The 12,793-nt window shown below is 40.3% G+C and overlaps 1 pseudogene across 1 annotated transcript; it reads right to left on the reverse strand.

The window, feature by feature from the left end:
* Positions 1-2,257: 2,257 nt before the first annotated feature.
* On the reverse strand, positions 2,258-8,483 carry LOC308266624 (ribosome production factor 1-like; annotated as a pseudogene). The gene is made up of 2 exons: positions 8,406-8,483; positions 2,258-3,363 (listed from the first exon to the last, which is right to left on the reverse strand). The product of its transcript is annotated as a ribosome production factor 1-like (transcript).
* Positions 8,484-12,793: the final 4,310 nt, after the last annotated feature.

The raw sequence follows: 12,793 nt of genomic DNA on the forward strand, positions 1-12,793 counted from the left end.
AAACTCAACCAAAAGGCTAAGAAACTGACCAACATATTCAGCAAAGTGTCTCAATGCAAAATCAATCTTAAAATCAGAAGCTTTTCTGTATACCAACTATAAATACACTGAAAGAGAAATCCAGAAAACACTTCCACTCAGGATATCTCACAAAAAAAGTTGCTTGTTTCCCTCATAAACTTTTCCAGAAGTTGCTATTTGTTCTAATGGAAAGTTTTTTTCCTCTCACCCAGTTTCCCAAGCTATAGAAAACCATCACTTGTTTTTTTTATGATTTGAGAGAGGGTAAAAGAGAGCGAAAGCGCACGTGAGAGAGAGAGTTGTTAGTTACTGGGGACTGATCCCAGGAGCATTCTACTTCTAAACCACACTTACAGCCCAGTTTTATTTTTTACTTTGAAACTGGGTCTTGCCAAGTTGCTGAGAGCCTCCTAAATTGCTGAGGCTGGACTCAAATGTGCCATCCTTCTATCTCAGTCCCCAGGTACTGAGATTACAGGCTTGTACCATCACACCTGGTTGTTTTAGAGATATTTAATGCACACACAACTAATTATTAGGGTATACATTGGTAATTTGAAGGGAATTTAAGAAATAAAATTTTCAAAAATGTCTGGGCAGGGCAAAACACAGTGACATGGAATGGCAGAGCATGTAGGAGTTAACAGCACCAGATAATTTTTACCAGGCTCAAACAGACAAGGGAATGGAGAGAAAGATCTAGAACCTGTTGGCTGATGAGGGCTGCCCAGCATGAGCAGTGGCCCTTGGTAGAGTTAAAGACACTCTAACTCAGGGCCAGGAGGAAGACAGTCAGGGGATTAAATATCCCTAACCTAATTTCTGAGGGTCACCCACTGGCCAAACCCAAGTGGAAACAAAGAAATGGGCAGAGCTCTCCCAAGAAAAAGAACTAGAAAGACAAACAGATATATCCGTGAGTGTGTGTGTGCACGTGCACGCACACGTATGTGTAAAGAGAGAGATTTTAAGAAGTTGACTTACATGGTTGTGGGGTCTGGTGACTCAGATCTACAGGGCAAGTCAGCCAACTGAAGAGTCAAGTCAGAGTTGATATGTCAGTCTTGGGTCCAAAGGCTGGAAACTTACATCGAATTCTGTGCTAAAGTATGGAGAAAGAATTCCTTCTTTGGGATTAAGGACTGCAGCTCATTAACTGCTGGTTTAGGAAACCCTGTTTCCAAATTTTTAAAAAAATGTAAAAATAGGTCTGGGAGTGTAGCCCGGAGGTAGAACGGCTTCCAGGAACCCCAGTACCACCAATAAATAAATAAATAAATAAATAAATAAATAAACAATAAATAAATAATAAATAAATAAAAGTTCTTTGCTTTATTATTGGTATGAAATAATCTGTTTTCTGGACATCTAAAGGGGTTTAGGCAAAACTTTTAGTGTGTCTTCCACCAGCTCTTCTAATATAACTTTCTGACTTATATTTTAAGACTGCTAAGGAATTCAAGGTAAGTTGAAAATCTTTAGTCTTTTCATGATGGGAGGAGCTAAGTTTCAGTTTCTATCTTTGAGTTATTTTCAGGGTTAATAACATCGTTTTAATAATATATTTTAAAGACATTTCTATGTAAACACATTATCGGATATGCCTGGTAGTTAATTACTTTGTCACAGAAAGCTCTAATGGTAGCAGAGAGAAAAGACTGAAAATAAGAAGATGGAAGAAAGACTTCAGAATTTGAGACAGGCCCAAATGAAATACTACAGTACCATGTAATGAGACAGAGAGGAATAAAATAACAGAACCAAAGATTAGCCTCAGCAATTTTCAACACTGCTTCAAGACCTTGGAAGTTGCTTGAAACTCTTTACCCTTATGAAAGGATTAAAGAAATATAAAATATTTAAAGCTATGTGCAATCAGACACTGGTGAGCCAAAATACTTTGGTATTGAATCAGGGGTTATGTGGTATTCATTAACCATTCTATTTCCTCTAGCCCACATATTTTTTGAGAATGCAAATGGAAAAGTTAGTCTGAATCCTGATTCCAACTTAAATTATTCTAGGAAACCTAAATGACAACTTCTAAACTCTCACCAAAATTATTTTAGTATTTACTACATAAATAAAGGGGCAATTCATGGCACTTGGTCATTTGTTCAGACATGAAAGGTTTATGAAATCAACAAATGTCATTTTGAAAAGGGCATTCTGTCATAAATACACCAAGTTCAAAATAGGCGTTTTCAGCAAAATCTAATACTATTTCCTCAGTACTTTATAAATGGAATTTTCTTCTACTTGTATCCTTTTCCGGAGGCTTGCGTATCCATTCGTACTCTCCATATTTAGAATCCAACGTTCCTTTCTGAAGAGATCTTAATTTAAGGTAAAACGTGGTCCCAGTTCCTGAATTCCCACTTTCTTTTCACTCTTAAATATCTAGCTATGAAACCTGAAGAAGATATAATCCCACTGATTGTGGAATGTGGCAGCCCGCATTCCAATAAAGTGAGGATTATGAGGGAGGAGAGAAGCAAACATTTGTCTAATTGAATAACCCAGCCACGTTGTAAAATGATTTAGAGTTATTTCAGGTATATGTTCTATGGGGTCCTTGTCTCTTCTTTATATTTCTTTATGAAGATGAACACTGCTCAATTTTAAGTGAGCAGTTGGACCATTTGGCAAGCAACTCAAAATAAGCCCATTCGGAGTTTTACGATTTTCATTTAGTAATGATCGAGTCTGTGAAATCTCTTGAGATGCACTGAGGGGTGATTTTTTTTTTTTTTCAGAGCCAATCCTCTTCTGTAATAAACACGTGTTCTGTGGAGAGCTGTTCAGAGAGTCGTCCTGTTCTCTCGAGGTCTTTCTGATGCTGTGATGAGAATCTTGGGAGATGCTTGCCTGTTGAAGTAAGAAGCAGATCCATCTGTAGCTTCATCCTAAGCAAGCTCTTCCTCGTTAGGATCCCCCGTGGTTTCAGCATAGACTCGTTGGTTGTCCATGGTCTTGGGTATAGGCTTGGTGGAGCCTTATCGCCAAGAGCTTGTCTTTTTTTTTCAATTTTTTTCAATTTTTTTTTTAGCTACCAATTTTTCCTTCTGTTGCTGCTGCTGCTGCTTCCACCTTGTGAACACCAAGTGTCGCCCCTGCTCGTTCTTAATCTGAGATGTTGAAGCCTAGGGGGAAGCAGCCGCTTTCCAGGGCTGGACCCCGTTTTCCCCAGCCCCATCCCCCATAGCTGCAGCCTCCTGGGGCAGAGAGGCTTTTCCTTTTCAGGGCTTTCTTCCCACTGCCTTCACTCTTTCCCCAGCCTACCTTGGCACGTTGTTTGAGGATAATCTTCTTCACTGAAAGTCTACTGATTAGTAATCCCAGCTACATGGGAGACTGAAACAGACAGATGGCAAGTTTGAGACCAGCCTGAACAATTTAGCAAGGCCTTGTTTCAAAATAAATATTTAGGTCTTCTAGATAAAGGATCATGTCATCTGCAAACAAGGATAATTTTAATTCCTCTCTTCCTCTTTGAATTCCTTTGATATCCTTCTCTTGTCTCATTGCTGTGGCAAGAGTCTCAAGGAATATATAGAAAAGGAGTGTTTAATGGAGGAGCTATATTCAAATATGTGTAAAAGTCTGAATGTAGCATTCAGACTAGAGCCCGGACACTCATTGTTGGGATGGGGGGAAGGGGGAAGCGGGGGGATGAGAGGCCACCAAGCACTGTCTAAACGTATGCCATTTTCAATATGACCCACATAAAATAAATAGATATTTCTAAAAAGGGCTGAGGATGTAGCTCAGTGGTATAGCACTTACCTAGCATATGTGACACCCTTGGTTCAATCCACAGTATCATTAAAAAGAGAAAAAAGTTAATCATGTCCAAAAATATCTTCACAGCAACATATAGACTGGGTGTCTGACTTACCCTGGTTGGCAGGTAAAATTAGCCATCACACACATTACACGGAATGCTTCTGTTAATTAGGCATGGTGATGCACACCCAACATTCCAATATTTACTTGGGAGGCTGAGACAGGAGGCTCTGTTCAAGAATAGCCTCAGCCACTTAGACTCTCAGCAACCTAGTGAGACCCTGTTTCAAAACAACAACAACAACAAAAAAAAACAGGGGCTGTAGCTCTGAGGTAGAATACCTCTGGGTTCAATCCTGCAGTATGGAAGGAAGGAAGGAAGGAAGGAAGGAAGGAAGGAAGGAAGGAAGGAAGGAAGGAAGGAATTCATCTGCAACATGCAGTCCGTAGAGAATGGTGAGAAAGGAATCTCAGTGAACAAAGGATAACCAGTCCTTTTGATCTATTACTCCTTCTCTTTTTATGCAGAAATAGTAACACACAACACATATTACAACATTTTATACCTTGATTTATTCACGTTTTATATCTTAGAGATATTTTTACTTTAGCATGTTGTTTCTGCATTCTTTTTTTCTGTTTTGTGGGTTGAATGATGTTTTTTAAAATAGATTCACTAAGTTTTCTCAGTTCTTTTGCAATTACAGATGACACTGGATTGAAAACTTTATTTGCATCTGTACAGGGTTGATAAATTCCCCCCAAATATAATTACTAAAGAAATAACTATGAGCATTATGTCAAATTGCTCACCATACTGTTTCACCAATTAACAAAACAATGTGGCCTATGTCCCCACATCCTAGCCAGTAAAAAATATATATAATAGTGAATTTTTGGAGGATCTTTATCCATCAGATAGCTAAAATGTTGATTTCTCTGATTGTTACATTTTCAGAAGTATAAACATGAACTTATTGCATCAATAATTTTATACAAAAGATTTTGCAATACTTATCTGCAAAATGGTATGGAAGTAAGTTTGAATCTCACTGGATTTTGAGTGAATTTTTGCATGCAAAGTGCTTAGCATAATATCTGACATGCAGCAAGCACTTACTAATTGTTCACACTATGGGTACTTGATATCCAAAAGAATGAAAAAAAAATGAGTGAATTTGCTTATAAGAAGGAGATAAATGAACATCACCTTAAGAGAAAAATTAGGCACAGAAATATTCACGGATATTGAGTATTAAATATTTTTCTAGGTTTTTCACATGGAATATACAAGGAATATTGCATTGTATATTCTTTTTTGTGTAAAGTCATATAAAATAAAAATGTAACCCGTGGCCCCATCTGTGTCAACCCTTGTTTGCTCCCTAGCTCTTTCTCTCAGGGATTTAAAATGTTGTCGAGATTAGGTTGTTGGTTGACTGCCCGTTCTCTTTGTAATAATGGAAAAGCCAAATCCTTGACTAGCCCAGGCTTTCCTACAACCAGTCTGTGAGGCAGGGAATCCTGCTCACCGTTTCATGTCAGGGTGGAGGTAATGAGCAATGCCTGCAGAGCACTGTAAGTCGCAGGCCCCGGTTGCCTCCCTCATGAACCCTCCTCTGCCCACATCCCAGGCGCCAAGGGGGAGGGAGGTTCCCATTACATAGGAACTTTTTCCACTTGCAGCAGCACTTGCCTGAGAGAATCAAAACTGATGATTGTGTTTGAACATGACGAGCTCTAACCAGCTGAAGCTGAGACTTCACTGTCAGCTTAACTGGGCCTGATGGTAGATAGATACCTCTGACCAATGAACAGCAGGAACTGCTTTAATCAACTCTATGTGGACCTATGAACTCCTATCTGAAACCCAGGGCTGGAGAGGAGAGAGAGAGAGAGAGAGAGAGAAAGAGAGAGAGAGAGAGAGATATTCTGGTTTCTGGTTTCTGGGGATTGAACCCAGGGACATTCTGCCTCTAAGCTCCACCCCGGTCCTATTTTATTTTTATTCTGAAGCAGGGTCTCACTAAGTTGTGAAGGGTCTCACTAAGTTGCTGAGGCTGACCATGAGCCATGATCTTCCTGTCTCAGACTTCCAAGTACAAGGATTATAGACATGAGCCACCACACTCAGCTTTTATATTTCATTTTTAAATAGGGCCTCACTAAGTTACCTCATGCTTTCCTGGAACCTATGATTCTCCTGTCTCAGCCTCCTTAGTTACTGGGATTACAGGCAAGCACCACCACAGGTGACTTGGCTTTCCATATTTATTTATTTATTTATTTATTTATTTATTTATGCATTGTAATCATATATCACATTGGAATACAAGACTTGAGAGGATATACAAGCACACATCATCCAATTAGCCCTCATCCAGTCCCCATCCCATTCTCTCCCCCTCCCTCGATCCCATGCTTGTTTGGTGATTAACTTTGATACATATGTTTATGTACCTCCTGCTTTTTAAAGAGGCTCCATCCTCCCCTATTCCATACCCTCTGATTGGTCACCTTAATTGCTTCACTATAGGACCCTTTCTATAGCTCAACCACTTCCTGTTGTCCCTTTCCTCCTAGTTATTGCTGATTAGGGTAAGCATCTGGTTTTAATTTTCTGCGATATTTCTCTGTGCATGCCGCATTGCAAATACCGATCCCACTCTTGACAGCCCCAGTTGTAGCCTGGCTACCTGGTGGACTGATCCAGACCTCGCTGGCTCAAGCAATGGCCTTGCCTCATGGGAGGCCCCGATTCTGGTCTCGCTGGCCCCAACACTGGCCTAACCTCTCAGCTGGCTCCGATCCCGGCCTCGGAGGCCCCAGCACTGGCCTTCCTCACGGCAGGCTCCAATGCTAGCCGATGGCCCTGGCATCGGCCTAACCCCTCGGCAGGCTCCGATCCAGGCCTCTGAGACCCCGGCACCAACCTTGCCTCGCGGCAGGCTCCGATCCTGGCCTTGCTGGCCCCAGCACCAGCCTAACCCCTCAGCAGGCTCCAATCCCGGCCTCGAAGGCCTCAATAATGGCCTTGCCTCACGGAAGGCTCTGATGCCGGCCGCTGGTCCCGGCACTGGCCTGACCCCTTGGCAGATTCCAATCCAGGCCTCGGAGGCCCCGGCACCGGACTTGCCTAGCGGCAGGCTCCAATCCCAGCCACGCTGGCCCTGGCACCGGCCTGACCCCTCAGCAGGCTTGCCTCACGGAAGGCTCCGATGCCGGCCATTGGCCCCGGCACCGGCCAAACCCCTCGGCAGGCTCTAATCCGAGCACCCTCTTCGCCCAACCATTTGTCCCATGTTCTCGAGGGTGCGTGGTGGTAGCATTCTGCCTCTGGGGTCATTCCAGGTGTAATGCATCAGATCTCTGCCTCCCCTGAGTACTGGCCACTGCCATTGCCACTGCCTCTACCATTTCAAATCTTTCCCAAGCTCTTTTTCCATTCTGAATGTTGTCCAGTGTTCCTAAGCATGCGTGATGGTAGCATTCGACCTTTGGTGTAATTTCTCCAAGAAAAAAAATAAGGTTGGTAGGCTCCGATTTCTGCTTCTCCTGAATACAAGTCTCCACTGCCAACGCGGAGACCGCTTTCAACACCGCCTTTCTCCTTGGTCCCTGCTAAAGTATCTCTCCTTACAGGTGTTGTCCAAGATTCTTAACAATGTAGAGAAGAAGCAGTCCTCCTCAGTGGGGAATTTTTCCAATAATTCCAGTTCATTTGGATAAGTTTTGTCTGCATCTCCAGTACCCTGGCATCCGCCACGGCCTCCTTGACCCCTCTCTAATATTTTCCTTTTTTCTTTTTCTTTTCCTTTTTTACAGGGTCCTTCTGGGTAGAAAGGGGGTCGCCTAGGGGTGCCCCGCCAGCACCTGCCCACCCGCCCAGGGTTGGGGCCAGAGGCCCGGACCATAGGGTCCTTCCGGGTAGAAAGGGGGTCGCCTAGGGGTGCCCCGCCAGCGCCTGCCCACCCGCCCAGGGTCGGGGCCAGAGGCCCGGACCACAGGGTCCTTCCAGGTAGAGAGGAGGTCGCCTCGGCTTTCCATATTTAATTAGCATCATCAGCCTGAGCCCCCACCCTCTCGCTATCTTTTAAAGGAGGACTTTACTCCAAAGAACTGCTCAGAGAATATCTCATTAGCATTTATCCCCTTGTCTTATGAGTGAAAACAACTTGAGATTTTTTTTAGCTCTGATAGTCTGTTCTCCCGACACCATGGTCTCCATTCTGCCCAGTCCATGTCATAATCACTTCTTCCTCTGCCATCATTTTTCTCTAGACTAGAAATGGCAGCTTTTATTGGAGTTCCTTCTAAAATTTATTTAGGTCTTCTCAAACAAAACAATTTAACAAAAAGCAAATTCCAATGGTTTAAAAATGGTGTAATTTTAGATGACAAAACTGGGAGCTGGAAATGTTGAGACATGCTTAGCAGCACAGCTGGCTTTCAGCACAGCACAGTTTCTACTACAGAGGCACAGGCATGGAAGATCCCTTAGGGTAATGAATCTGATCATGAGGTGTATGAAGTAGCTGGAGGAACCTACTGTTGCCCAAAATGAGTGTCCTAATGGTAGTCCTTGGCCAACTCCATACTGAAGGCTGCCTAGCCTGGTGCAGCAGCTGATAAGGCAGATATGGATCCATGACCTTCTTGGGAAACTTGGGATCCATGTCTTTGGGAAAGTACTTCAATGATGTCAAAGTTAAACCAGTCAATGCCAGTCAAACCAAACTCAGAGAGGGTCAGTTGTGAACCCTGCAGGCACCTGCCACTGCATCAACACTCCTTTTTTGTCACCAAATATGTTCCTCTCAGCCTCTCTGGTGCAGAAAGAGAGGCGTACTCTTTTGAGCATGAGGTAGTGAGGCTGGCCTGGGTCAAGAGCTCCCCTTGCCTTCTTAAGCAGCCCTTTCAAGCAAAACCTGCCCTGCTGTCTATTGTCCTAATAGAACTGTAAAGGTTATAGTTCACCTCTGTACTGTGGTCTCTAGAAAGCCCTGGGAGAGTGTTCCACACCTTGTTTCCTCCCCAAAATATACAGGAGACAGAACCCAGAACTATACAATATGGTTTCCAGGTGAGATGAGGATTAATGTTCTTAACTTGAAATATGTTTTTGAAACAAACACAAACTTACAGGAAAGTTTAAGTACAGACAGAAGAAAATTTTTCCCCCTTTTTACTGAGCAATGTGAGAGTAAGTTGTCAATCTGAATCATTCTTTGTTTTGGGTTTGGCATAACAGATGTTCCAGGATTATCTTCTAAGATCCTGTGATGGTTAAATAGAGAACGTTCCCTGAAGAGTTCATGTAGGGATGTTCAGAGTTGATGGAATTGAGTTGTGAGGGTTGTGGTCTCATCAGTAGCTAAATCCATTGTAATGGATTCACTGGGTGGTAACCTAGGCTGATGCAGTGTGGCTGGAGAAGGTAGGTCTCAACCTTATTTTATTTTTTATTTTGAAATAAGGTCTCGCTAAGTTGCTGAGGCTGGCCTCAAACTTGAGATCTTTCTATCTCAGTCTCCCCAAAACTGGGATTACAAGCATGCCCCACCATGCTCAGAAGACTTCTGGGAGATTCTGAAGTCATGAATGGGACATGTCCCAAAGGAAACCGTGGGAAACCACTGATCCTCTGTTTTTGCTTTCCGTACAGTCTGGCCATGATTTGCTACCCTCCCCAGAGGCCCAAACCACTGCGGCTATTCAGTCTTGGATTTGGACCTCCAGGACCCCGAGCCAAAATAAACTGCATTTTATTTTATAAGTAGCCTATATCTGGTATTTAATTAATTACCTAATTAATTAAATTTGGTACTGGGGATTGGATCCAGGGCCATTCTATACTCTCAGCCCTTTTTATTTTTTATTTTGAAACCGGACCTTGCTAAGATGCTGAGGTTGGTCTCAAATCTGTGATTCTCTTGTCTTCGTCTCCCAAGTACTGTTATTACAGGAATGTACCACCATACCTGGTAGGTATTTTTATTACAGTAACAAAAAGAAAGTTTACTAATTCAGCCATAAAATAAGATTCAACAAACATAAGAACAAATTTTGGTAAGAACTAGAAATCAGTAATAGGAGGATAACACAAAAATTAAACCACATACTTCTGAACAACCAAAGGCTCAAGGAAGACATTAAAAGAAAGACAAATTCAAAATATTCATTAAAAATATCTTGACCCAAAGAAAAATGGAAACACCACATACCATAACTTATGAGATCCAGAAAAAAGCAGCGCCAAGAGGAAAGGTGAGAATAATCTATGACTACATTATGAAACAGGAAAGATCACAAACGATCTGACTTCACAACTCAAGAAATAAGAAGAAAAATAAATTTAGAAGAATGAAGGAAATAAAGATTACAGCAGAAATAAATAAAACTAGAAAAGGTCAACAAAAGTACTGGTTGGTTTTTGAAAATAAAAGCAATGACATAGCTTTAGCTAGGAAAAAAAAGAAGAAAAGATACACACAGAATTAAAAATGAAGAAAGAGATACTACAACAGACACCACAGAAATACAAAGTATCACAAGAGACTATTATGAACAAGAATGTGTCAAGCTGAGTAGCCTAAGAGAAATGGAGAAATTCCCAGAAATATTACCCTACCCAGATTGAATCATGAAGAACTACAAAATGATCTGAACAGATCAGTAGTGATTAAGAAGATTGAATCAGCCATTAACAACTTCTCAATAAGAACCAGAAGGCTTCACTGTTGAATTCTACCAAACATTTAAAGAATTAATACCAAATCTTCTCAAACTGTTCCCCAAAACTGAAAATGAGGGAACACTTCCAAACTACATTAAAAAGTCAGTATTATCCTGATAGCAAATCAGACAACAAAACTACATGAAAATTACAGACCAATATTTCTGATGAACATTGATGTAAAAATCCTCACTAATATACAAGCAAATTGAATTCAACAACACATTAAAATGATTATATGCAGTGATTGTGAATTATCTCTAGAATAACAAGATTGATTCACTGTATGTAAATGAATAATTATTATATACATTAACAGAATGAATGATAAAAATTATATGATCATCTCAATAAATACTGAAAAATCATTCAATAAAATTTAACATGTGTCATGATGAAAAAAATTAAAGCTCTCAACAAATTAGGTATATAAGGAATTTACCTCAACACAATAAAAGCCACATATGACAAGCTCACATTTTTCCAAATAAGGCCAACAGGTATATGAAAAGAATCCCAACATGACTAGTCATTAAGGGAGTGCAATGAAAACCACAATGAAGGCCAGGCATGGTGGTGCACACTTGTAATCCCCTCGCTTGGGAGGTGGAGACCGGAGGATCGCGCAGGTTCGAAGCCAGCCATGCTGGCTTAAGAGACCCTGTTTCCAAATTTTAAAAAGTATAAAAATAGGTCTGGGAGCATAGCCCAGAGGTAGAAGGGTTTCCAGGAACCCTAGTACCACCAAAACAACAACAAAAAAAACACAATGAGATATTACCCCATACCTGTTAGAACATCCAGTATCAAAAAGTCATACTCCATGGTAAAAATTTGAAATTTTCTCTACAGTCACGAACAAGACAAGGCCGTCCACCCTTGTCATTTGCATTTATCATTGTACTAGAAGACCTATCAGGGCAAATAGATAAGAGAAAAAATAAAAGGCATACAAATCAGAAAGGAAGAAATAAAATTATCCTATTTGCAGATGTCATGACTTGTACATTCAAAAACAAACCCTGAGACTCCACAAATAATTATTAGAATTAATAAATACAGTAAATTTTCAGGATAAAAAATAGTTGCACAGATGAACTAACAACAAACTATTCAAAAAATAAGAAAACAATAGCATTTGCTATAGCATTAAAAAGAATAAAATACTTAAGAATACATTTTACCAAGAAGATGAAATATCTGTATACTAAAAACTATAAAACATTGGTGAAAGAAACTGAAATAAACACAAATAAGTGGAAAGATATCCTATCTTCATACTATTCCAAATAATTTATAGGCATTCAATGCAATGGCATTTCTCACAATAATTCTAATGGCATTTTTCACAAGAATAGAAAAAACAATCTTAAAATTTGTTTGAAACCTCAACAAACTCTAAGAAGCCAAAGCAACTTTGGTAAAGAAGGACAAATCTGTAGACCTATCATTCTACCTTAGTTCAAATTATATTTCAAAGACCTAATAACCAATTCATTATTAGGTCTTTTATATATCTTATACTGCTATGAAAATAGACACATAAATCAATGGAAAAGAATAGAAAGTCAGAAATAAACCCACACATTTACAGGAAATTGATTTTCAATTAAGGTACCAAGCATACACAATAGGAAACAGCCTTTTCAACAAATGGTGTTGTAAAAGCTGGATAGTAACATGTAATAGAATTAATTTTGACCTTTATATAAAAAATCAGCTCAAAATGTTTAAGGACTTCTTGATAAGACCTGACACTATAGAAATCCTAGAGGAAAAAAATGTGAAGAAACTTCAATGACATGGATCTTGGCAATTATTTTTTATTTATGGCATCAAAAGCACTGGTATCAAAGGCAGAGATACCCACGCAGCACAATAAAGTTCCTGCACAGCAAGGGAAATAACAGAATGAAAAGGAAACTGACAGAATGGAAGAAATTACTTGCAAACCATATGCTTGATCAGATGCTGACATCCAAAATATATAAGGAACTGGTACAACTCAATAGCAAAACAAACAGAACCCAAAACAAACAATCAAGTAACCTGATTAAAAAAACAGAAAAAAGAACCTGAATAGATATCATTCCAAAGAAGACGTGCAAGAGGCCAAAAGGACTATGAAAAGATGCTCCACGTTACTACTCATTCAAGAAATGCAAAACAAAACCACAGTCAGATATTTTATCATACCTGTTAGATGGCTTTTACCAAAAAGTCTAAAAATAGCCAGGCATGGTGACACAC

The sequence above is a fragment of the Muscardinus avellanarius genome, assembly GCF_963383645.1.
Source record: "Muscardinus avellanarius genome assembly, chromosome: 1".
Lineage (NCBI taxonomy): Eukaryota > Metazoa > Chordata > Mammalia > Rodentia > Gliridae > Muscardinus > Muscardinus avellanarius.